This window comes from Adiantum capillus-veneris, chromosome 1 (genome assembly GCF_014529385.1).
Source record: "Adiantum capillus-veneris isolate H3 chromosome 1, ASM1452938v2, whole genome shotgun sequence".
Taxonomy (NCBI): Eukaryota; Viridiplantae; Streptophyta; class Polypodiopsida; order Polypodiales; family Pteridaceae; genus Adiantum; species Adiantum capillus-veneris.
In genome coordinates, this window is record NC_140931.1 from 126,569,632 (window position 1) to 126,594,642 (window position 25,011).

The 25,011-nt window shown below is 40.9% G+C and overlaps 1 pseudogene; it reads left to right on the forward strand.

Moving 5' to 3' along the window:
• The first annotated feature begins 18,671 nt into the window (after positions 1-18,671).
• LOC147465521 (uncharacterized) lies at positions 18,672-19,431 on the forward strand (annotated as a pseudogene).
• Positions 19,432-25,011: the final 5,580 nt, after the last annotated feature.

Below are 25,011 nucleotides of genomic sequence, written 5' to 3' on the forward strand. Positions count from 1 at the left end.
TGCATGAGGAAATTATAGAGATCATAAAAAGAAATGAGACAAATGCTCACCGAATCTATTCCTCCACAATCTTAAGGTGAAGGATAATCACTACTAAAGGCAGAAGGGATACATTTGCAAGAGAGTGAATATGAAGACAGATGTGGTAGGATGCTACCAATCTTTTGGAAAAGGTATACATGCTAGATTTGTGGATGATGATGATGAAGATGAAGCCTCCTATAAAAGCCACTACGCTAAATTTGTGGATGATGATAATAAGGATCAAGCCTCCCATAAAAGCCACTATGTTAAAAATCAATGGGCAAGAGCTGCATCGAAAACTTTGGTCAAGGTGGGTGACCTTGAGGAGCCCATATGTTGCATTGAGATGCCATGGCTTTTAAATCAATCTTATGTCGAAGAGTCTTTACATGAAGGGAAAGTGGCTGATAGATACGGACCTGTTAGAGTTTTGGCATCTCAAGTGAATTGCCCAATGTGATCCCATTATTTAGTTTGGCTTTTAGGTATTTATTTTACTAATTTGTCAACGTCTGGGTAGGGCAATTTACTGAGGTTGCCCATTGTAAGAAAAGGGATTAAATTTTTCAAAAGAAAGAGGGGATGATAATCCATTTTATTTACAACCAAGTGAAGAGGATGATGGACCCAACTATATGCAAACTGAGCATGAAAGTCAAGATATGGTGTTTGACCATGTGTTTGGATGCTTAACATATACTATTGTGGCAAATACTGGAGGATGTGTAAATTTAGAAGGGGTGGATGTTGTGCCATGACACGTGCACAATGTGAAATAAAAACATTCACCTCACTTTTGATACTTTTCAATTCATGGGAATAAAAGCAATAATGTACATAGTGTTATATGCTAAAGCGACTAGTACATCTACTGTCATGCACATACCTATCTAGAGAATCGCGGCCCTAGATGTGGCACTGTTGCTTGTTTTTCCACTTGATAATATGCCTAATTTGATTTTATAAACTGTCAAGAATAGCAACAAACTAGCGTCATTATGTTGTCATAATATTGCATGGAAAGTGATCCAAAATGAAAAAGTAATGAAAGCTAATACATGTCTATCGTTTTTACGCTTATGTGATTGATCCCACAAATTAAGGGATTTCACGACTCTGCTTGGAAATTTTCACATCAAAGATAGTCTTTTGTGGATAAACCCTTGTTTTGGTCAAAAATGGATAAAAGGCCCAAAATTTGACACATCAACCCTTTTGGCCGCGGGGAAGAGAGAGAGAGAGAGAGGGCTGCTTCTTATGGGGAAAAACTTGCAATTTGCCCCTTCTGTGTATTTCACTTCATGGTTGCTCTATGAGTGGGTAATCATAACACTTGCCCTTTTTGAAGTACTTATCAAACTGTTGTTCTGTCAATTTCGGCCCTATGGATTTGTTCTTCTGCTTCTTGTCCTTCTTCTCCTTGGAAAACTCCAATCCTATTGACATGGACAAAGGCTTGTCCATTGGCTAAGTCAAAGAGCGTGGAGGAACCATCATTTGCGTGTTCCATGAGCTTTTGAATGCTTTTTGACTTTCGAATGTCTTTAGGCAATCCGCAACAAAATCGCTCCACCTGCTCCAGAAACGGGAATAGAATTTGTGTGGACATTCAACGCCATTTCCCATTGATGCTTATTGGTAATACACATAGCATGGCGAGCTTAAGATCACATGTAAATATAGAGATATCATCTTCCTCTTGATGTAGCATGCTATCTTGTAATTGCTTAAACACCTCATAGCTAAGTATGTTGGCATGAGCTCTTGAATTAGCCAATGCGTATGCTACTACCAAATTTTGTCCTCTTGTGGTGAACCTTGGTTACCTTGGGGCCCTTAAAGGTGCTCCCAATATGAAAAGAAGAAGAAAAACATGGTGGCATCCTTGCAATTGTGTTGCAAAGCGAAGAAAGAAAGCTAGCACCGGTTGTGTGGTTCGTTGTGAGCCCGAGCAGAAATGTGAAATGCAAAGGAATGCCTCACGTCCCCTTCAAGCCCAGAAAGTTGCCAAACGGTGTTTGTTGCCGTCCTCTCCTTGTGTTTGCAAGGGACGGTTCTCACTGTGTTGTGCTAAACTCTGCCATGCAAGCCTTGTTTTCCACACTCTCTTCAAGCATGGCAAAACAACTTGATAATGGGAGAGAGAGAAAAGAAGAAGAAGAAGAGAATTGTTAACGTCATGGGAAACTATCCCAAGAGACCTCAAAGATCTTCAAGCATGGCAAAAAAACTTGAGAGAGAGAGAGAGAGAGAGAGAGAGAGAGAGAGAGAGAATCCATGATATCATGCAAGGCCATGACCTTCACCTCCAAGGACTCCACGACCTTTCCCTCTCCCCAAGGCTCGGAATTGCTCTGATATCAGTGTGAGGTGGGAGACAACGACATGCTCTTCTCCACCCAACCGTGCCATACATAGGTCCTTGGCCACGCTATATATTGGCCCCCTATATCGGTTGTGTGTCTTGGCCCTTGGCCTAATAGACACATATACACATTCGGTTTATTTGCATATACGCTTATGGTTTTTTTGTATTTCTTCTCTCATGATAGCCGGTGGACCAAAGAAACATCTATTAACGCTAAGGAAATGGTAATCACAACTTGATCAACATTAATCATCATGAAGTCAACTTAAACACGACGACACTAGATTGGAAAGCCTTTGTATCATTTATGGTAGTAATTACAATAGAAAAAGGAAGCTCAAAGACCACACTTACAATGTTGCAACATCTTGTACACTCCAAAAGCTCTAAAATCACTAACAAAAACTGGTATTTATATAGAGATGCGCCTTGGAATATTCTAGAGCTTGACAACTCATCATTATAGACGAGGCTTTCACATAGGAAAAATGTCAAATTACTATGAAAATTAGTTTTCAGAATTTAACAATAATTTTGCCAAAATTAATGTACTTGCTTCTATTATGGCTTTTGTTGGCATTTGCCAACACTTGGTAAGGAGTGTATAGAGATAGAAAAGGAGAGATCTTGAGCTCTTCCAAGCACGAGCGCGTGTGTGAAAATTCACACACACACACACACACACACACACACGCACACACCCACACACCCACATCGAAGAGAGTGCAAAATGAAGATGGAGGCACAAAGCTTCTTCTGCTTTTAAGTTTTCACTACACAAAATCATGATATGGATAACAGAACATAGGTGGGAAATACAACTTAATAAGAGCTATATACAACGGTCAATGTAAAACCGCTAGTGAGTGAGATGGCAATGTAAGTAACCATCACTCATGCTGGTGAAGTCTAGCTCTAGTATCATTGGCAATGATCTTCATGTCTACTACCTTGTGCCGATGATAATGTAGGCGAGAAGTCATTCAAGCATACCATGTTTTGGGCTTGATCACTCCCACTGAAGCCCAATCTCATCACTTGTACTCCAAGCATGGTTTGAAATAAACTTAGCTTCTCGGCTCCTAGGGCCTTCGTGAAGATGCCTACAATCTGCTCATCTATCCTTATGTATCTAAGGTTGATTACGCCAACCAAGACTGTGTTTTTGATAAAGTGGTAGTGCACCTCAATGTGCTCTATCCTTACATATGGAGCACTAGGTTTTGTGCCAAATGTATGCTGCTAAGGTTATCGTAGTAGATGACAAGCAACCTCTCAACTTATATGCTTAACTCTCCAAGTAGCATTTATAGCCATGGTACCTCACGTGTTGCTACTGTATCATCCTTGTACGTTGGATCTTTACTTGAAAAATCAAATTGTGGGTTGCTCTTGCTGCTCTGGGTGATAGCAACACTCAAGTGAGAATAAAAACTCGTTGATAGATCGCCCACTAGATAGACTACCGGGTCAATCTGCATCCGTGTAACCATAGAGTTGCACCTCCGTGCTAGCCTAAAAAAAGAGTGCATAATCCACGGTATCACTCACATAGTGCAATTTTCACCTCACCGTATCTAAACGTGGCCTCTTGGGAAGTTTCATAAATTGAGTCTTAAGCCCAACCATGTGACTTAAATGTGTCCAAGAGATTGTTAAGTAGATGAGGCTACATACGATCTTCTTGTACATGGTGGCATTCTCAAGCACATCACCCACATCAGCTTACACCTTTACATTCTAATCCAAGGGCATAGCAATAGGCTTAGAATTAGCCATAACATACTTTGACAACATAACAATGCATATTGCCTTTGTGACAATTGTATGCCTCTTTCATGCATATGATTTAAATGCCCAAGAAATAGTGCAACTCTCCCAAATCTTTTGTGTCAAACTCTTCCTTCAAGAGGCTTTTTACATGCCTCTTACATGCTCAACTTTAGCCTAATGATGTCCTTTGACAATCAAATCATCCACATAGATACGTATGATCACAATACATGCCTCATTCTCTCGTACATAAAAGAAGTGATCCACATCAATCATACAAAAGAAAATAGTGATCAAATAGATCGTAATATTTTTATGCCAAGCTCTTGGTGCTTGCTTCAATCCATCAAATACTGTCCTCATCTTGCATACTTACTTGGAATGTCTCACATCCTCATATCCCTTTCGTGCTCCATATACACCTCTTCTTGCAAGTCACCATGCAAGAATGCATTCCTCACATCTATTTGATGGAATACCCAATCTTTTGCTGAAGCCATTGCAATAATGGTACGTATAGAAGCCATCTTAGTTACGAGGCTGAAAGTTTCCTCATAATCAATCCCATAAGTTTGTGTATAACCTTTGGCTACCAATCTAGCCTTGTACTTGCTCACTGTGACATCTATATTCTATTTGACCTTGTAGACCCATTTGCATATAATCACACTCTTTCCTATTGGAAATGGCATTAACTTCCACTCTCGTCCTTCCTTAAAAATATAACCTTTCCTATGCTTATTGGATGGTTAGTTTATACTTCATGTGAATGCTTGGTATCAGTGTAGGAAGTGAACAACCATACACAAATTGAAAAGTAGCACAACAAGTGGTGTTATTATGTGTTGCAAAATCTTTAGATAGTCATGCCATTTCTTTGGTTGAGTATGCACACATGCTTTAAGCAAGTCAACAATAGTGTAGTTTGTTACTTTGGTTTGTCCATTTGATTCTAGATGGAAGGAAGAAGGAAGTGGTCCAAAATTCAATGCAAAACTTTGAATCTCAATTGAAAATCATTTACTTCGGCAAACCATGATGTGGAAACATAAATGTGAGAAACAGAAGTGCAATTTGATATGGTGTGTGTTTTTTTGCAAGGAACAAAATATGCTTGCCTAGAAAAACTAACAGTCGAAATCACATCATGTTTATGAATAGTAAACAGAAGACTAGCTAAAAAATCAATTGAAATATGTTCCCAAAGTCTTTCAGGAATGGGAAGTAGATGCAAAAGACCTAATTTCTTACATGTGGCTTTCTTAATTATTTGACAAACTAAACAAACTTTAAAATACTTTTTCTAAAATCAATGCACATAGTATGCCAAATGATATCACAATTTTTTTTTTGGTATGTAGACAAAAAACTCTAGGACTAGCATAGAGTGGTTGATGCAATTGGTTAATGATAATGACAAAATGGTTAGTACACAGCTTTTGGTTGGACTACAAAAATTGATCCTAAGTACTCCAAAAATGAATGTACAACATACTTAGTCATGTGAAACCATGTGGTCTTAGAATCATCATCTTATGCATATGTATTAGGAATGATGTAAATGATGTATTCTAATGTCAGAGAAAATATAAAGATATGGTTTACTACTCAAACCATCAACCACAACATTTTCTTTCTTAGGTTGGTATCGAATTGCTAGTTTAAAACTTTGAACAAAGGAAGTCCTCCTAATTTATCTATCATAAATTAAAGGTTGAGAGAGAAGATAGTTGATGCTTTGTCGATCAGTTTTAATGACAAAATCAAAACCCATTAAATAATATTTCCAAATTTGAAGTGCATGAAGAACAACTATGAGTTTCTTGTCATAAGTGCTGTACTTAGGTTTAGATGGCTTAAAGTTTTGACTTCCAAAAGCATTTGAATGATTACCTTGCATAAGTCTAGCACCTATACTTCTTCAACTGGAAACATTTATAACGACAAAAGAATGGACTAAAGAAATAGATGCATTTTTAAAAGAGGTTTATGATTGAGTGCATTCTGGTTTTCTTCAAAAGCAAGGTGAGATAATGTGCCTTATATGCAAATTTTTGACAATTTTTTAATAATATAAGATAAGACAAAAAAGATCTCAACTTATGCATATTTATAGACGTTGGCAAGGACTTATTTGCTTCAATTTTCTTGGGATCATTGTGAATACCACTTTGAAACATGATTAGACTTATTGATTTCATTCTAAAAGAAAGCTCTTTTCAGTGTTCAAATCCAATGTGTTCTTTCTTAGCAAATCAAATACATGTGAAAAATGCGCTTTATGTTCTTCCATGATCTCCTAAAAGCTAGATTGTCATAAAAAAAGATAATAAAGAAGTTTTTGGGGGTCAAAGAAGTTTTGGTTCATCATAAGAGGGAAAGCTAGAATGTCATAAAAAAATGTAATAAAGAACTTTTTGGTAGTCAAAGAAATTTTGGTTCATCATAAGAGGGAAAGTGGCAGGTACATTATTTAAGCCAAATGGCATGACAAGAAATTCATAATGCCATTTTTGTGTTCTTTATGTAGTTTTAAAAATATCCTCTTTTATGTTTTTTACTTGATCGTATCCCAATTATTTAAGATCAATTCTGCTAAAACTTGCAGGCCCTTTTAATATGTCAAGTAGGCTATCTAACCTATTGAATAGGAAATCTGCTCTTGATAGTGATTTTGTTCAAAATCCTATTATCTCAATATACATACAAAAAGTCTCCTATCTAGAAAATACTTTACTTAGCTTTGCATTTCTTGTGTACAATAGGATTTACTTTATAAGGTACCCTAGACAATGGTTCACTACCAGGAATGATCTCTTTCTTATGGTCTTCAAGCCATGAAGGTGAAACTTTGGGAGGGAAATCATGCATAGAACAATCTAAGTGAAAAAGAAATTCATCATATAAATCCTCATGTGATGGTTGTGATTTGGTAGTAGACACTTCATTAACAAGTAGAAGGTATGTTCTGTTTTGCTTTCTGATGGATTTCTTGGCTAATGGGAAAGAGAGAAGTGGAAAAATTTGATGTGAATGTAATTCCTTTGATCATTATGCATGAGGGTGAGTGAACATATTATGTAATCAACAGATGGATTGAATTCATGTCCGAATGGCATACCCACAATCACGTCTATTTCATGCAACGGTGCAATAGAAAATGGTCATGTTTGTGCAAAAGCACCAATATAAATTTCCACATCCACTTGATTCCTAGAGTTATATCATTGGTTATTCAAAGAGCCCTAACCTTATATTGAGATGGCACATGATGTAGACTAGATAAAATCATGATTACTACCGTCATCAAACAAATTGTGACATCTTTAACTTGGATTGTTTCCTTCATCTTAATCAAAGTATGAAGAGAGTTTTTTCGCTACCGCCAAGATCAAGATCATACCCTCCCTATAGCTAGCTTTAGGTTCATGCACTTGGGAGAGATATCTTCAATGAAGTTGAGTGTTGCACCATTAGTATGATTGTCTTATGGCCTTGCTAGTTATTGATGCATTTGTCACCATTTGATTGGCCATTACTTTTACCTTTATTGTCAGTTGGACATTTATCAACATATTGACCATATTTTAAACACTTAAAACAATATGTCATTGTCATTGGAAACTTGATTCAGATGTTGCCCTTGCTAAGGGTTGGTATTTTCATGTTTAGACTTATGGTGGTTGTCGTTGTGTTGACAAGGTGGATAAAAATTGTCAAATTTGTCTCTCTTGAAAATGTAGGACTCTAGTTCCTGTTCCTATCAAAGTTAGAAGGCTTCTTTCAGTAACTAAAAAGTCAATATTATGTCAACAACCTCCACTTTTCTTCTCAACATTCAATGCTAAATTAATAGCTTTTGATAAATTCGTATGCTCAAATATTCTACTTCAGCACCAAGGTGGGATCCTAAACCAAAAAATGATTTTTGCTTTGGTTTTTTCTTACTTTTATGTTCTGTGGCAAGTAATTAAGTTAAAAAAAATCAAAATTTATCAACATAGGCTTGTATACCTTCATTTTTACCATGTCATACTAAATCCAATTGCCTACGCTCTTTTGAACCATACTATGTAGGTAAAAATGATGGGAGAGATAGCTTTTGGAACATAAACCATCTGACCATGTCCTTGAATGGACACTCGGTTTATTGATAGCATTCCACAATTATGAAACACTACCAATAAGATGATTGGATGTGCAATTGAATTGATCACTCGTTAACAAATTTTCATCATGAAAGTAACCATTTCGCTGATTGACCCAAGCCAATAGAGTGCTTGCATCTTTGGTACCATCAAAATATTTGAAGCTAAATGCTTTCTACTAATTTTACTCTTTTTAAGTGTTAGTGCATATTCAATATGTGGAGAACGAAGTAATTTTTTTTCAATTCAATGCGTTGCATGCATTTCTTATAAGACTTGGTTGCAACTTGACTAATTGATTAAATGATCGTAGGTGCTTGCAGTAGGCATGCCGAAGTGTTTAATTTTAAGTAATAAGATATGCAAACACTTAAGAGTAGTATTAAAAAAAAAGATACTTATCTACGGTGTAGTAGTCAATCGTCAAAAGTCTTGACCGATTTTGGTTGCGAAAAAAAAACAATAATCGGCAGATGCAAAAATTGACATGTGGAGAGCCCAATAGATTCTTGTTTTTTTGCCTTTTAATTCGTCCCAAATAATCAAAACTTATGTGTGGAAATTTGGCTAGTTGTGGAATTGACGAAAACAAGATATAGTATGATGACAATGTTTTCTTTTTGGCAATCCGATAATGGCTTTAATTTATTGTAGTTCTCAAACAATTTTTAGTTTTCAACTTTTTCTAGAATTTATGGACAAGTTGTCAAGGTTGAAATTGAAGACATCTTCGATCTTGTACTATTTTCTTGGCGAATGACCTTTTTATTATTGGCGGGCAAAACTTATGTGGGCATCAAAATCCACTAGCCAAGAGATGGGTGGGAACAATCACTTGATAGAGTAAAAACCCACTTATCAAGGCCACAAAATGAGTCTCAAATGGCCAGATTTATGAAAAGAATGCGAACTCATTTTTTTTTGGGAACAAATAGCGTGCAAGAAAGGAATGGCGACAAGGTGACCGTGAGTTAAGGCTACCATCGTGAAAGGATAAGCTAATATTATCTCTCTACTGCAGTCTCTCTGTTGTAGCGTTGTTGCCGCATCGAGAAGAGAATTCTTGCGTTTAATGCAGGCAGCTTGTCGCCCTCCCTCCTTAACTTCGTTGCTCTTGTCCCCGATTGTGACATGATTCTCTTGATGCTTGCTGATTTTGCATGATCTTTGTTGATTTGGTGCCCAACTGAGGTATGTGTTTATTGTAATTTTACAATGATGTAGTGCTTTGAATCTTTAAGTTTTAATCAAGTCTCTAATCATTGCAACCAATCTATCATTGTAGTTAGGCGTAGGATCATCAAATGTAAAATTCTTCTTGTGAACCTATTTACAAGGTAAGGCCTACTTGCCTTTTGGTGATTCAACAAAGTCCCATGTCTCATTGTTAACGATAGAATTGAACTCTGATTGCATGACCTGAGTGGGTGTGCATGCGGATGCGTGTGTGCATAGGTGCACTAGTAAGGCAGAGCCTGTGAGGGGGAATTGGGGAAGAAGGACAATCACAGACAAATGCTTGAGTTAGTGGAGTAGAAAGTGGGAGTGCTAAAGTACACTCTCACTTTCTCTGCCTATATTCCATTATAGAGAAAATGAAGTTAAGAGTGGGTACCATGGCCACCTGACCTACATCCCAACAACCTCGCACTTGAAGGTTAGGGTGTCCAATAGTGGCGTCAATATAGTAAGTCTATACAAAGTCAATGATGTATCATCTAGGCTTCATTCTACACCCATAAGCTCTATGCAATGTTTAAACCACTATGAGGCCAAGCTCTTTATGAGAGCATTTGTGGGGTTGTCGTCAGTGTGAAGCTTTACATTATCAATGCGCTTGCCAACCAATACATCTCGTATGGCATGGTATTTGACCTCTATGTGTTTCGACTTTGAGTGAAACATCGGAATCTTTGCCAAAGAAATGGCACTCTAACTATCACAATGCAATACTGGAACCTCGTGAATGCCCAAATCTCCCACTAGATGAGCTAACCATATGGCTTTCTTACTGGCGTCAGACGTAGGAACATACTCTGCCTCAGTGGTAGATGAAGACGTGTAGTCTTGAAGACACAATCTCCAAGAGATAGCCGCTCTAGCAAACATGAACACATAGCCATATTTGGATCTTCTACTATTCACACAACCCGCACAATCCGCATTCGTGTAACCCACAATAGATGCATCGTTGTTCCCAAAGCGTAAACACTTGCTAACTGTACGCTTCAGGTATCTGGGGATTTCTTGATTGCTTCCCAATACTTCTTGCCAAGGTTTGACATGTACCTACTAACCACTCCCACTGCATGTGTAATGTCTGGTCTTGTGGTTACCATATCGTACATCAAACTTCCAATTGCTCAAGAATATGGCACTTTTGCTATTTCCTCTTTCTCAACATTTGTCTTGGGAGAATCTTCCTTGCTAAGTTTTAAGTATGGTTGCATTGGGGTACTCAATGACTTCTTTCCTTGCATTCTAAAAAGTTGCAAGACCTTCTGGATGTACCTTTCTTGAGACAATTCAAGAATTCCACGTTGCCTATCTCTCTTGATGCGCATACCAAGAAAGTGATTGGCATTTCCCAGGTATTTCATGGAAAACTAAGTGATTATCATCTTTTTCAATTGATTGATCTCATCAACTGATTTCCCTGCGATAAGAATATCATCTACATACAAGATCAAGATGATTAAAGAACCATCGTTCAACTTTCTTGTGTATAAGCAGTGATCCTCTCGACTCCTTATCTAACCCTGAGACTGCATGAATTTGTCAAACTTCTGGTACCACCACCTTGAATTTTGCTTGAGGCCATAGAGTGTCTTTTTAAGTCTACAAACCAATTCTGCCCTCGTTGGCTTTTGAGTTTCACATACAAAACCCTATGACTGTTTCATGTGGACATTTCATCTAGATCCCCGTAAATAAATGCTCTTTTCACGTCCATTTGAACAAGTTTCATGTCCCGGATAGCAACCAAGCCAAGTACAATGTGAAGCGTAGTCATCGTGACTACTGGAGAGAAAATCTCGTCAAAATCCACACCTTTCTGCTGATTGAATCCCTTGGCAACTAGACGAGCCTTGGACCTAGGCTCGAGATCTTCCACTGTATACTTCTTCTTGTATACCCACTTGCAAGGTAAAGCATGTTTGCCATGCCGTAGTTCAACCAAATCCCGTGTCTCATTAGCCACAATCAAATTGTATTCTGATTACATAACCTACTCCCACTTAACGCTATCATCCATCTATATAGCTTCTTTGTAGCAGATTGGCTCTTCATTGTCAGTGACCAAAATGTGATGTATCCCCGGATCAAACCGCTCGGGCGCACGTGATACTCTTGTAGAGTGTCTTGATGCCTGACTGCTGAACTGTGATCTCTTTGGAGCAATAATAGTATCTTGCACTTTACAATTAGGTGCATCACTACTAGATTGAGTTGGTTCGGAGGCTACATCCTCAACGCCTCTGTATTCAATTTCTTTAAAGGGCTTCTTGTGTATCTTTGATTCAATGAAAATGACATGTGAGATGCGGATGCGGGATTTTGGGTGCTAGAGACAATAGCCCATCTTTCCATCTGCACCATAGCCAATAAAAATGCATCTGTGTGACCTAGGATCTAACTTGCAACGAAGTTCTTTAGGCACATGTGCATATGCCACACATTCAAACGCACACGAAGGCTCATAGCTTGGTGTTTTCCTAGTCCACAATTCCTATGGAATCTTGAAATTCAAAGGAGAGATAGGTGACCTATTGATATTGTGTAGTGCTATTAGAATAACTTCCCCCCAAAAATTTGGATTAAGTTTTACTGCAGAATTCATAGAGATAACTCGCTCTTGAATCGTGTGATTCATTCTTTCAGTTATCCCATTCTGAGCAGGTGTGTACGAAGTAGTAAACGGCCTACGAATGCCTCTTTGATTGCATAAATCCTTGAACTCCATGGAGACATATTCTCCACCATTGTCCTTGCAAAAAGCTTTAAGCTTTTTCCTCGATTGGTTCTCAACGATGGTGAGGAATTTCTGGAATGTAGAAAAGACTTCTTCCTTATGCTTAAGGAGATACACCCACACCTTTTTGGTATAATCATCTTGGAACGTGAGAAAGTAGTTTGTACCTCCTGGAGCCTTATGTGGCTTTGGACCACACAAATCACTGCTCACTAAGTCTAGGGGTTCGCCTAGTTTCTTGTTCAATGGTGGAGATGTCAACGTGGTTTTTTTTCCGTATAGACAATGCTCACACAATGGAGAATTTGTGTAATCTAACACAGGTAAGTAGGCAAAATGTTGAAGTGTTTTATCTCCCTTCTGGCTAATATGCCATAGCTACCTATGCCACAACTCAGCAGACAACAACTCGACAACATAGATAGAGTGTTCATGGACACCCATTACAAACATAGAGTACAAGAATTTGCTTTTACGACCTTTCATCATGACAAGGTTGTTCTTGTGGATTAGCCAAGAACGATTACCAAATACTATACTACTGTAACCAATATCATCCAATTGCCCTATATAAAGCAAGCTCTTTGTAAGCTTGGGAATATGTCTCTGACATTTTGCAATACAAAAGTAGAGCCGTTATACATCTGAAGCTTCACATCACTAATGCCAATAATGTCAAGCTCATAGGAATCACCAAGCTTGACTATACCCTGTATGAATGCATAAGAGGAAAACAACCTTTATGTGGCATGCTCGGGGGGGGGGGGGGGGGGGGGGGGGGGGGGGGGGGGGGGGGGGGTCACTATATGTAAAATCTATACATCACGTGCGTTCAAGCCCTATTTATAAAACCCCTTAGCTGTAAATTTCTCATCAATAAAAGGGACCCTTTTCCTATTCAATCTGTAAGTTTTTTTCAAGGACATTTTTTCAACACCCTTATGTATATAAAAACATGAAAAAATATAGAATAAAATAATCCCCAATGTTGAACCCATGTGATAGGAATTTTTTTATTATAGTGACTCCCTCAAGGTGGTGTGACATGAAAACTTGTGCCAAAATCTAGAATCCTATTCTGTGCATAACCCTCATCCCGTGCAACCAAAGCATATGGAGTGAGATCCGAAGTGAAAATAAGAACATTTGAGGGATCTGTTGTTGTTAATCACTAATGGCATAACATTCATCACTAAAGGAGGAGCATTCTCTACTATAGTGGTAGGTATGGGAGACTTAACCACGTTGATCTCCTCAATCTTTACCGTACTTTTGCCTTTGCCAGAATGATCTTTTTGCATGTTTTTTTGTTCTCTTAGGAAACTGCGACAATTCTTTTTGTAATGGCTCTTTTTGTGGCAATGGTAACACTCGACATTTTTGGCACTGCGCTCTCTATTAGAGTTCTTGTTTTTGCTCTGACTACGCGGATTTTGCTCTCTACTTTTGCTTTTGCTCTTGTTCTTCTTACAAACTCTTTGCTTCATTGAACTGCCAACCATATATGCATCTCCATGACTAGCACCTTTAAGAGATTTACGCCGAATCTCTTGAGTGAGCAAGGCATTTGTGACATCATTGAATACTATCTTGCCATTCAAAGCTGAATTGCTTATGGCTATGCAAAATTTGTCCCATGAACTGGGTAAAAAGCATAACATGAATATAGACTTGAGTTCATCGTCAAACTCACAAGCCCTGAGATGTCAACTGATTGAACAAGGAGTTGAAATCATTTAAGTGTCCAGAAACTATGCTATCTTCTTTCATGCGGCTAAGCTTTTTTCCTGAAAAAAACTTTGTTGGATGCACTTTTGCTCTCCCATGCTGAACATAAGCTATCACATAGATCCTTGGCTGTCATCTTCCCTATGATAGTGAAGAACACTGACTCTGCTAAATGTAGACGTATCGTAAGCATGAATTTTGCCTCCAAAAGCTCCCATTGAGCCTACATATAGCCATCACCCTTTGCACGCTTTTTCAACGGTTTTGATAGACATTTGTTAGTCAAAACATCCTTCAGGTGCTCTTTCCACATGGCGATGTTGCTGCCATCAAACTTGCGGATGAAATACTCCTCCTTTTTGAAGAAGAAGCCATCGTTGACAAGAGGGTTTGAGAGGTGCCAAACTATGGTGAGGAGCTGTAGAAATTTGGGCAGAGTAACCTTTGTATCGGGAGCAAAGTCTCAACCGAAATAGGCTCAAAAGTGCCAACAATGAAAGTCACAACTCGCGGGAAAAATCTAGCAGAGTCTCCTTTGTATGTGGAGCCAAAACTCAACTCAAAAAACGAATAGATTGTGACAACTGCATTAATTGGGCATAAAAAATTGGCATTGTCATTGCCAATAGAATGCCATACACAACGTCAAGCATAAAATGAAATCATATACATATCCTATGGCGAGGGTACCGTAATGGGGAACTCAAGGTACATGTATCACCGAAGGTATCTCAACATTCGAGCATACCCTAGCTCAAAGAAAACCTTATACAAATGACTCTCTAGAGGCTAAGCAGACTCAAAGACACCTGCCATAGTATCAGAAAGGGATCTTCCAAAATTGAGTCTCAGAAACGGCCGAAAAACTGCCGAAGTATCATGCCAAATTGGTGCCACAAACAACATACATGGACAATGACCGCAACTGAACGTACCTGAGTGATCGCGCACGAATAGGCATTAAGAACTGTTGTGTGCAATAAACAAGATCCTTGGGGGGATATCTGCTCTTAAAAGAGCTCAATAGCACTATGTGTGCTCAAAAGAACATGCATCTATCAATGCACGGCCACCCGCAGAGAAACAACCGCCAAAATGACTGTCATATGTGCTTGTGAAGGCGTTGTGCCTGTAGGTGTATGTGGGCTCAAAAGCCCCCTGTAAACCTGCATGTCGGTTTAGACTAGGAACATCGATGCCGATTTTCACCGCGTGACAAAAATATGCTCTATGCGAATGCGGGGTGTCACTCCTCTATAATAGAGGTACCTCACCTGCGCATGCCAAGAGAAAATCGTCAACGAAGTTGATGCCAAAAAGTCAATTTCGGTATGATGATCCGATGTTGCCTCCCATCACCAGACAGGAGTATAGCCGTCTATGCTCAAAACCGAGGAAAAATGTGGTCGATGTCGCCTTCTACGTCGGACGGAAGTAATCGTTGAGGTCGTAGCTGTCGATGCTCAAAGTCGGTGCAGAGAATCGATGCCAAAGTTGAAGAGAAAATGCCACCAAAAGATGCAAGGCCGATGCCGGGAAGGCTTACTCACCCGTGTTCGCACACGCCTATTTGTATGTGTGTGCGGCCGCATCGAAAGCGTACGTGTCTGCTCTCGTTGCCGTGACCAAGAGAGTTTTGAAGCTCGAAACTCTCTCTCTCTTTCTCTTTCTTTCTGTGCTACTGATGCCAGCTCTCTCTACCTCCTTTGAGGCCGAGAGGATGCTCCACGAGTCAGTCTTCTCTCTCTGTTTTGTGTGTGTGAACACACTGTTGAAGAGAGAAATTTTTTAAAAATTAATTTCTAAATCTGCTCTATTGATTCTGAGAAAATTGCCAACTACACAAACTGTTTGATTTTGAGTGTGTATGTCTATGAACACACACAGAATCCCCTTGCTTTCGAAGTGCTTGCTAGCTTCCCTCTCTCCAACGCTGCAAGCCAAAGTTGATTTTCTCGAGCTCCTTCTCATTTTTCAGATTTGAGCGTTGCTTTAAGTTTGCTTTAGCACCCTTTTCAATCGATTCCCCCTTCTTCACATGCCTTCGATTTCAAGCTCGATGCCTAGACTCTCCAAACCTTCCAAGCTTGGCCTTGCTTTTCATAAGCTCTGCAAAATTCTCCTCTGTTGAGAATTTTTCCCGTGGCTTGCTGCTCAATTTCTTTAAGGTTTCAAAGCTTCAACTCCTCCAATTTGCTAAGCTCTCCAAGGCTCACCTTCAAGGTTTTCTCTGTCCCAACTTTCTTTGCTTTATTGCAAGCTCTCAATTCTCTGCAGATTCTTGAGAAATCTTCAAGATTCCATCTCTTCAAAAGAGGTTGCGCACGTCGGGGAATCCACTCAAGCTTTGATGCGTTCTGGATTTGTTGTCATCGAGCTCAAGTTGCCATGGTCAAGCTCTGTCGCTCCCATACCGAGCGGCAAGAAGCCATCGTGCGCGTCGGTCATGTCTGCCTTGCTATGATACCAGTTGTAGAGTGCGCGTGCGTGTAGATGCGTGTGTGCATAAGTGCACTAGTAAGGAAGAGTCTCTGAGGGGGAATTTGGAAAGAAGGAGAAGCACATACAATTGCTTGGGTTAGTGGAGTAGAAAGTGAGAGCGCTAAAGTCCACTCTCACTTTCTCCCCCTATATTCATTATAGAGAAAATGAAGTTAGGGGTGGTTCCCATGGCCACCTGGCCTACACCCAACATTGACCTTGTCAACCATTTCCATGGCTTCTTTGTATCAACATGGCTCATCATAGTCTATCAACATGACATAGTCCAACCCTGGCTAAAACTTCTCAAATGTGAGGATCTGCTAGATTGTCTCAAAGCATACCTACTTTGTCTCAAAGCATACCTACTGCTCTTTGCCCTATCAATTGGAGCACTATAGTGGGAGGTGCATCACTAGTCTTTGTAGTTTTCACAAGATTTTGGGGCAAAGTCCTCAAATGTAGCTTTTCCGCAGTGTACACTCAACCTCTTTGATAGGATTTTTATTCATCTTTTACTAGTTGAAGATAACATGTGAAATGTGAATAATTTCATGAGATTCCAAATATTTAGACTAATACTCCAAAAACACACACACACTCTCTCTCTCTCTCTCTCTCTCTCTCTCTCTCCATATCCAAAAACAGGCTACATTTATGTATATCTTGCCCTATCTTTTGGTCCACATCCCTCATAGAAAGACTAATTTTATTCCTAGTCAAAGGGTAAGCACATGAGAAGAAATCGTGAGGTTGAATCGCTCCTCTGCTTTTTGAGGCTGTTGCCACCAAGCTCTTCTTGCACACAAAGGTGTTGCACTCATAGAAGAATCACTCACACACAATCTAAAGGTTACAGGAAAATAGGACTGTGAGTAGCAAACCATGTGTAGTCCTTTGACGGTTTTGATATTGAGGAAGGATCTAGCTACCAACTCATCAATTGTAAGATGGAGCAACAAATTTTCATGTTATGTGTGCACCCTTTCATGGAATCAACCTTAACCATATTTTTCTATCTCTTTTCACAACATCTTTTGCATTAGCAATAGTGCTCAAAAGAATCTTCTTTTAGAAACTTGAAAAACCTACACATGAACAATTTTTAGAGCTAAATGACAACTATGTTTATCTACATTTTGTAGGGTTCTCACTTTCAAAATTAAAATTTAAAGATAAATATAAAAATATGTAGGTGGGGTGAACCAACCGTAGTTTTGTTCAGATAGTGATTAGCAATCATGTGTGTGGAAATTTCGGGCACATGTACAGTCTCTTCCTTTTGATCACAAAGCTCACAAGCTACTATATTTATCCTCGTGTTACAACCCCTTAATAGAGTAAAAGAAAGTATATGGTATAATAATTGTAATCTATACTATAATGAAAGGGGGAGGTATTCTGGCCCTCCCCTTGACACATGGCGAAAGCACGTTGCTCCGATGTGTGTGTCTTGTGCCTCTCGGCTGCATAGAAGAGCCTGGATTGAGAGCCCCCGTGAGAGAGAGAGAGAGGAGAGGCGGCTTTAGATTCTTGATAGTTAAAAGCCTAGGCCACACGTGTCACAAATGGTGACCCTTGGGCGGTGAAAGCATGGACCCCCTTCCTCCATCATCTAGCCGTTTCTCTTGCCTTTAAAATTTCAAGACCTTTGCCGTCTCCGTCCCCATTTTTTTGTACACACAGACGCATGCGCATAGAAGAGAGCTTCTCCATCTGTGTACCCTACTTCTTTCTTTCTCTCTTGAAATGTGAGGCACATTCCGCTTCACATTGCTGTGGCTCTCTCTCTCTCTCTCTCTCTCACACACACACACACACACACACACACACACACACACACACACACACACACACACACACACACACACACACACACACACACACACACACACACACACACACACACACACACACACACACACACACACACACACACACACACACCGCGTGCGTGCGCAGACCTCTCTCTCCCATCTCTCTCTCTCTCTCTCTCTCTCTCACACACACACACACACACACACACACACACACACACACACACACACACACACACACACACATGCACAAGTGCGTGCGCAGACCTCTCTCTCCCATCTCTCTCTCTCTCTCTCTCTCTCTCTCTCTCACACACACACACACACACACACACACACACACACACACACACACACACATGGGGACGGCAATTTTGCACCCCCACAGGAATGCTTGCCACCATTGCAGAGTCACCCAAGTGGCGGTTCCTTGCTCTCATCAGCGTACGCTGCAGCAATGGAGAGCTGTGAAAGACATAGTTCTTTTGATACTGCAAATAACCACGGTATTTTGGGTCATAGGGACCCGTCTGTGGGTCTGCTTATCCTTCACCTATCAAGCTTTCTCTATGCTCTTACAAGCGGCGCCAGTCGCCTGCGTCAACATACGGTGGTGCCAAGCTGATGCGGAGGTGCTCCCTGTCTTCACACGATCTATCTTCGCATGGAAGGAGGCAGCCTTGATGTGAAGGTTTCGGCAATGCGGAGATGCTTCCTGTCTTCACACGATCTATCTTCGCATGGAAGGAGGTAGCCTTCATGTGAAGATTTCGGCAATGCGGAGCCCAGAAGGCCGAACAAGGCGGGAGGAATATCTACACATCCCCACCCATAGCAAAATTACATTGTTCTGAGCATGAGGCTAATTTCCAACCGGTTCCTCACCGTAGCAGTTGTATTGCAACGAACACAAAACAGTTCTTCAATGAAGTTTTGCTCATGCCAACACAGTCATTAGTTGCATGTAGTAGCTTCAAATCTTTTATTGGAAGCCAGGGAGGAAGGAAACAGTTGAATTAAGCCTCATCCGGCAAGTTCAAAGGGAAAGGAGGAACTGATCTAGCTCAGAAAGGTGACGGAGTCATGATTGGATGCCCTGCTTTATATATGGAGCTTTAAAGAGACAGCGCAAGGGAGGTGCTCTTGATCAGAAACCACCTCTCAAAGCCATGGAGTTGAGAGAGATAGAAAGAAGCCATCAATGCTCACCTAAACGGTATTTAATTAATGTAGCTCGGTTTATAATCGACAGTGGGACGTCAGTAGGCAACACTACAAAATCCAATTGGCATTTTAGGACTACGGATTTATTTGATTGTCTCGATTCTCCGAATGATCAGACCAACATTTGGTTGTCTATGGTAGATGAGAAATGGGCAGGGCCGTCCTCCCCCCCCCCCCCCCCCCCCCCCCCCCCCCAAAATTGCGGAAGCACGTTGCTCCGGCGTGTGTGCCTTACATCTCCCAATTTCTCAGTGGAGTCTAGACTGAGCCCCCGCGTGTGTGAGAGAGAGAGAGAGAGAGAGAGAGAGAGAGAGAGAGAGAGAGAGAGAGAGAGAGAGAGAGAGAGAGAGAGAGAGAGAGAGAGAGAAGAGAGGCGTCTGAACGCCACCGACGACACTAGTGCTAGTATAATGGGAAAGGATTCCGGCCCTCCCCCCCTACACATGGCAGTAGCTCCTTCAACCGGCCAGCTCCGAGGTGTGCGCACTGCAACCAGGCGAGAGAGAGAGAGAGAGAGAGAGAGAGAGAGAGAGAGAGAGAGAGAGAGAGAGAGAGAGAGAGAGAGAGAGAATTTTCTATGCACTTTAGGCATACTGTGTTTCAATTCGAGCTCATCCCTCCCCCAACTTCCTTCAACACTTCGGACGTGCCGCGTTTTAATTCGAGCTCAATTCCCCCCCCCCCCCCCCCCCCCCCCCCCCCCCCCCAAACCCCAAAAGACACACACACACAGACAGACATTCCAAGCACGAGAGAGAGAGAGAGAGAGAGAGAGAGAGAGAGAGAGAGAGAGAGATGAAATGTTATATTAACGTCTTCAAAAGGGCAAACGACCTATGAGATTTAAAAAAAGGCCAAATGACCTATGAGATCAATAAAAAAAAGTGAGAACAACCCCCCCCCCCCCCCCCCCCCCCTCTCTCTCTCTCTCTCTCTCTCTCAGCCGTTTTTTGACCTAGTAGACAGCAGTTCACTCTTTTGACCATAACTTGCTCATCCGAACTCCGATTTAGGTGATCTATAGCCTCAATCGAAGAGCACGAAGCCCTCTACGCATTGATGTAAAGACATAATTTTTCTGTGTAATGGAAGGCTTTGCTGTAACAGCATCTCAGAACTGAAAAAACTGTCAAAACTTTGCGTTTTTGTTGCCGACTTGAAGGCAATGTCAGACAAAACTCGCAAGGGTGAAAAATCCACACTCGCCATGGAGAATGATGCAAAATCTCCAAGGAATTTGGATGCTAATCCAACCACATCGTCTACAACAACGGAAGCAATGATCATGGCTTACTTGATCTCGTTACAAGAAACCGTCAACAAGCAAGGTGAAGAGTTGCGCGCACTTGCAATGGAGAATGGTACTTTAAGAGTTCTCGTTGTGGAGAATGAGCACCTCAAGAAGGTTCTTGAAATGCAAACAACACGCTTGATGCATCTTGAGAATGAAGTTCAAGAATGTAAACGCTCTCTTGTGGACATGAATGTAGTGAAAGAGCGCTTGAGCAAAGTTGAGAGTGATCATGTATTGAAAGAGGAAACGATAGATACAATACGACATGATGTATGTGAGATGAGAAATGCATCCAAATCATGGGCTGATATATGTAAGGATAATGTGGTTTCTACATCTCCTATCACGCAAGCCGTTGTCCAAGCAAAGAATGTAGAGAATGTGGACACTCAAGAATTGCAAGAACGACAAAAACGCTCAAAGAACATCGTCATTCGTGGAATCAAGGAGGAAAGCATGGAAACACCCCAATCTCTTGCGGTTGCTATTGAAGAGTTTTTTGCTACACACTTTGGCATGTCAGGAATCATGGCTTATGGTGCACATCGAGTTGGAAAACAAGGAGTCCCTCGCTCGGGAGAAAGACCTATTGTATGTACCATGGCTGATGAGGTAAAGAGAAAGATCATCCTTGACAATGGTTGGATCTACCTCAAAGGAACGGGTTGTAATGTATATGAGGATCGCACTCTTATGCAACAAAATGTACGTCGCAAAGCATACGAGGAAAGAAGCAAGAAGGTTAAGGTATCATCTCAAGAAGAAAAGGCACTTGAGGAGGATGCAAGTCCACCCAACAAATAGGGACACATGATCTATGAGACCAACTCACGCTTGCGAATAAGCTTTTGGAATTGTAATGGGTATCCATGGAATGCGGGAATTGGCATTGATGAGCTTACCAATGACTCCAATGTGATACTTCTTGTCGAAACATGGGAGCATGATGCGCAACGAATTCTTGGATTTGACAAATACGATGTACATTCTTTGATGTGGGCCAAAAATGCAAAGCAACGAAGAGGCCAAGGAGGCGTAGCATGTATGACCAAAAAGGGTTTGAAAGATGTTTTCATTGTCAAAGAAGATAAGTATAAACGCTACTTATGGCTGAAAATCAGCCCACCAAATGGTCAAGTCATGTTTGTGGCCGGCTGCTACATTCCTCACTATGACTCCAACTTTTATGCTCGCTTGAATATGGATAGAGATCAGCCCTTTGTTGAACTAGAGGAAGACATTGCTCATTACAAGGATCAAGGTGAAGTCATTGTTTTTGGAGACATGAATGCTCGCACAAATATGTTACAACACGACACACAACAAGTCGACATGCCGCATGTATCAAGAAGAGTGGATGACTCATACATGTATAATCGAAGTTCTAATGATGCAAAAGAAGTGGATCACTATGGAAAGTCACTTCTACATATGTGCAATAGTACCGGAATGCTCATTGCAAATGGTGTATCTCTATGGCAAGGCACCAATGACTTTACATGTAGAAAGCACAATGGTGCTAGCGTGATTGACTATATGTTGTTCTCAGAAGCCACTCTAGAATGCATACAAAGCTTTACACTTGGTGAATGGAATCCGGAATCGGATCATAGGATGTTATGTATTGACCTCAAGTGTGGTAAACGGCCCGAGCATGTAGCCTCCAATCATGATGTGAATCATTTGTACCTACGTCTAGACTTCAAACGAGCACTTATATATGCTGATATGGTGGACCAAATGTTAAGCATGATAGAGCATCAAGGGAGCCCAACATTAGAATGCAAGTGGAAAGTTTTCAAAGAAGTAATTTTCTCTTGTGCGAAGGAATGCTTTTCGGCGAAACACATGTCTTGCAAAAGGTCTAAGAAGGGTAGCACCAAGAAGAAATGGTTTGACATGGAATGTAGTCAAGCCCGAAAACACTTGCTAAGATTGGATGCAATCAAAGACAAGGAAGTTTACTTGGAATGTTCACACACATACAAAGCACTTGTTCAAAAGAAGAGGAGAAGGTGGGAAGTCGAAAAACAACTTCTTTTAGCACAAGAGAAAGCACATGCATGTGGCAAGTTTTGGCAAAATCTAAAAGGCAAGCGCGTTGAGAGCTTTGGTGACTTGACTCTTGAGGATATGTATATGCATTGTAAGAACCTCTATGAGCAACCCAATGTTGATAAGATGGAGGGTTGTAGCTCCCTTCCATTTATGTCTCCCTTCTTTACCATTGAAGATGTATGCCGCGCGCTTGAGAAACTTGCTACTCGCAAGGCAGGTGACCTTCAAGGTGTCAAGGCTGAAATGATTAAATGGACAAGCAAGAAAACACGATATTGGATATGCGATATGTTTAACCTTGCACTTCAGTATGGCATGCCTCATGATTGGAGTGCAAATTGGATCAAACCTTTGCACAAAGGAGGAGATGTAAACAATGTGAACAACTATCGCACTATAATGGTTGGTTCTTTGATGGCAGAGTTATTTGGATGTATCATGGAGATGAAGATAAGTGAATGGGCTGAAAAGAATGGCAAACGTGCGCTTGGCCAAGCAGGTTTTCGAAAGCATCATAGCACTATTGATCACCTTGTCACTCTTCGAGTTCTTATGGAAGCGTCTCGATTGAAAGGAAAAAAGTTGTATTGTTGTTTTGTGGATTTCAAGAAAGCTTTTGACATGGTACCACGAGGAAATCTTTGGAGACGTATGCAAAGCCTTCAAGTGCCAAGAGAATTTATGCATGCAGTCTTTCGCATCTACCAAAAAGTGATATGTCGATTACGTATGGGAGATGGAATTTCAGAATTTTTTGCAAGCACTATTGGTGTCAAACAAGGATGCCCACTTTCCCCAACCCTCTTTGGGCTACTCATTGATGAATTGGAATACATGGTTCTTGATTTTATGCAGCAAGAAGGCATAGAAGAGGTTAAGATTGGAAATGCGGTGATCATGCTTTTGCTTTATGCCGATGATGTAGTGCTCTTGGCACATACCTTAGAAGATGCACAAAAGCTTATGAGTGTCTTGGAACGCTTTTGCCTACATAGCGGGCTGATCGTGAATGGATCCAAAACCAAGGTTATGCTTGTAAAGACCCTCAATGACGAAAATCCATGCATTGTATACAACAATGAGAAACTTGAAGTGGTAGATCACTTCAAGTACCTTGGCCTTGAGGTTCCATCCAATCATAAATGGAAGGATTGTGCAATGCGTCGCTTGGAAGCCGGAAAGAGGGCTTATTATGCATTTGAGAACATGTGCAATGCAGGAGAGATCAAGTGTTGGGCTCTCAAAAAGTACCTCTTTGACACATTGGTGACACCGGTGCTTCTTTATGGAGTGGAGGTGTGGGGTGGAAGCATCGGGAAGTCTACTTGGAAAGAGTTTGAGAATGTCCAAAAGCGTTTTCTCACCAACTTTCTCCAAGTCAAGACACAAACACCCTACATGCTCTTACTTCTTGAGTCCGGATTGCTTCCCATTGAGGTCTTGGGCATGGAAAGGGTTGTGGAGTACATGCGTAAGACACAACGTAGCCCTTTGCATCGACTTCCTAGAATCGCATATGAAGCAAGTCAAAAGGTTCAAAAGACATGCAAGAGCAAAATACTAAGTTCGGGGTGGATGCTTGATATCAAGAAATGGTTTGGAAGATGGGATGCATGTCACTTGGTCAAGGATGCGTCGATCGACTCCCAAGTTAATGAGGCCTTCTTACAACGCCAATGTATCATGGCTTGGGAGAAATCCGGAGGTTCTCGCTTCAGCCATTACACCACACACGTTGCCCCAAACTACAAATCTCTCTTCTTCTCGGAACGAGGTAACCGAACCCATTCCTACATCCTTGAGCCCATCCCGTTGAGTGCGATCCGCACCATTGCCTCCATTCGTCTTAGCTCCCATTCTCTACGCTGCGAGACAGGACGTTGGGGCACTGGCGAGGAGTGTCATCGACTTTGCACCTTATGCCCTCGTCAAGTGCGAGAGAGTGAGTACCACACACTACTTGAGTGCTCAGCTTTTGACCACATTAGGTCCTCTTTTCCCCATATATTCAGCCATGAGCTCTCCCTACATACCTTCCTCTCCCAACCACGATGTGGACTCTCTATTGCGACGCTCATTTCAGCCATTTTTGAGCATCGAGAGTCACTTATGAACTCCACTCA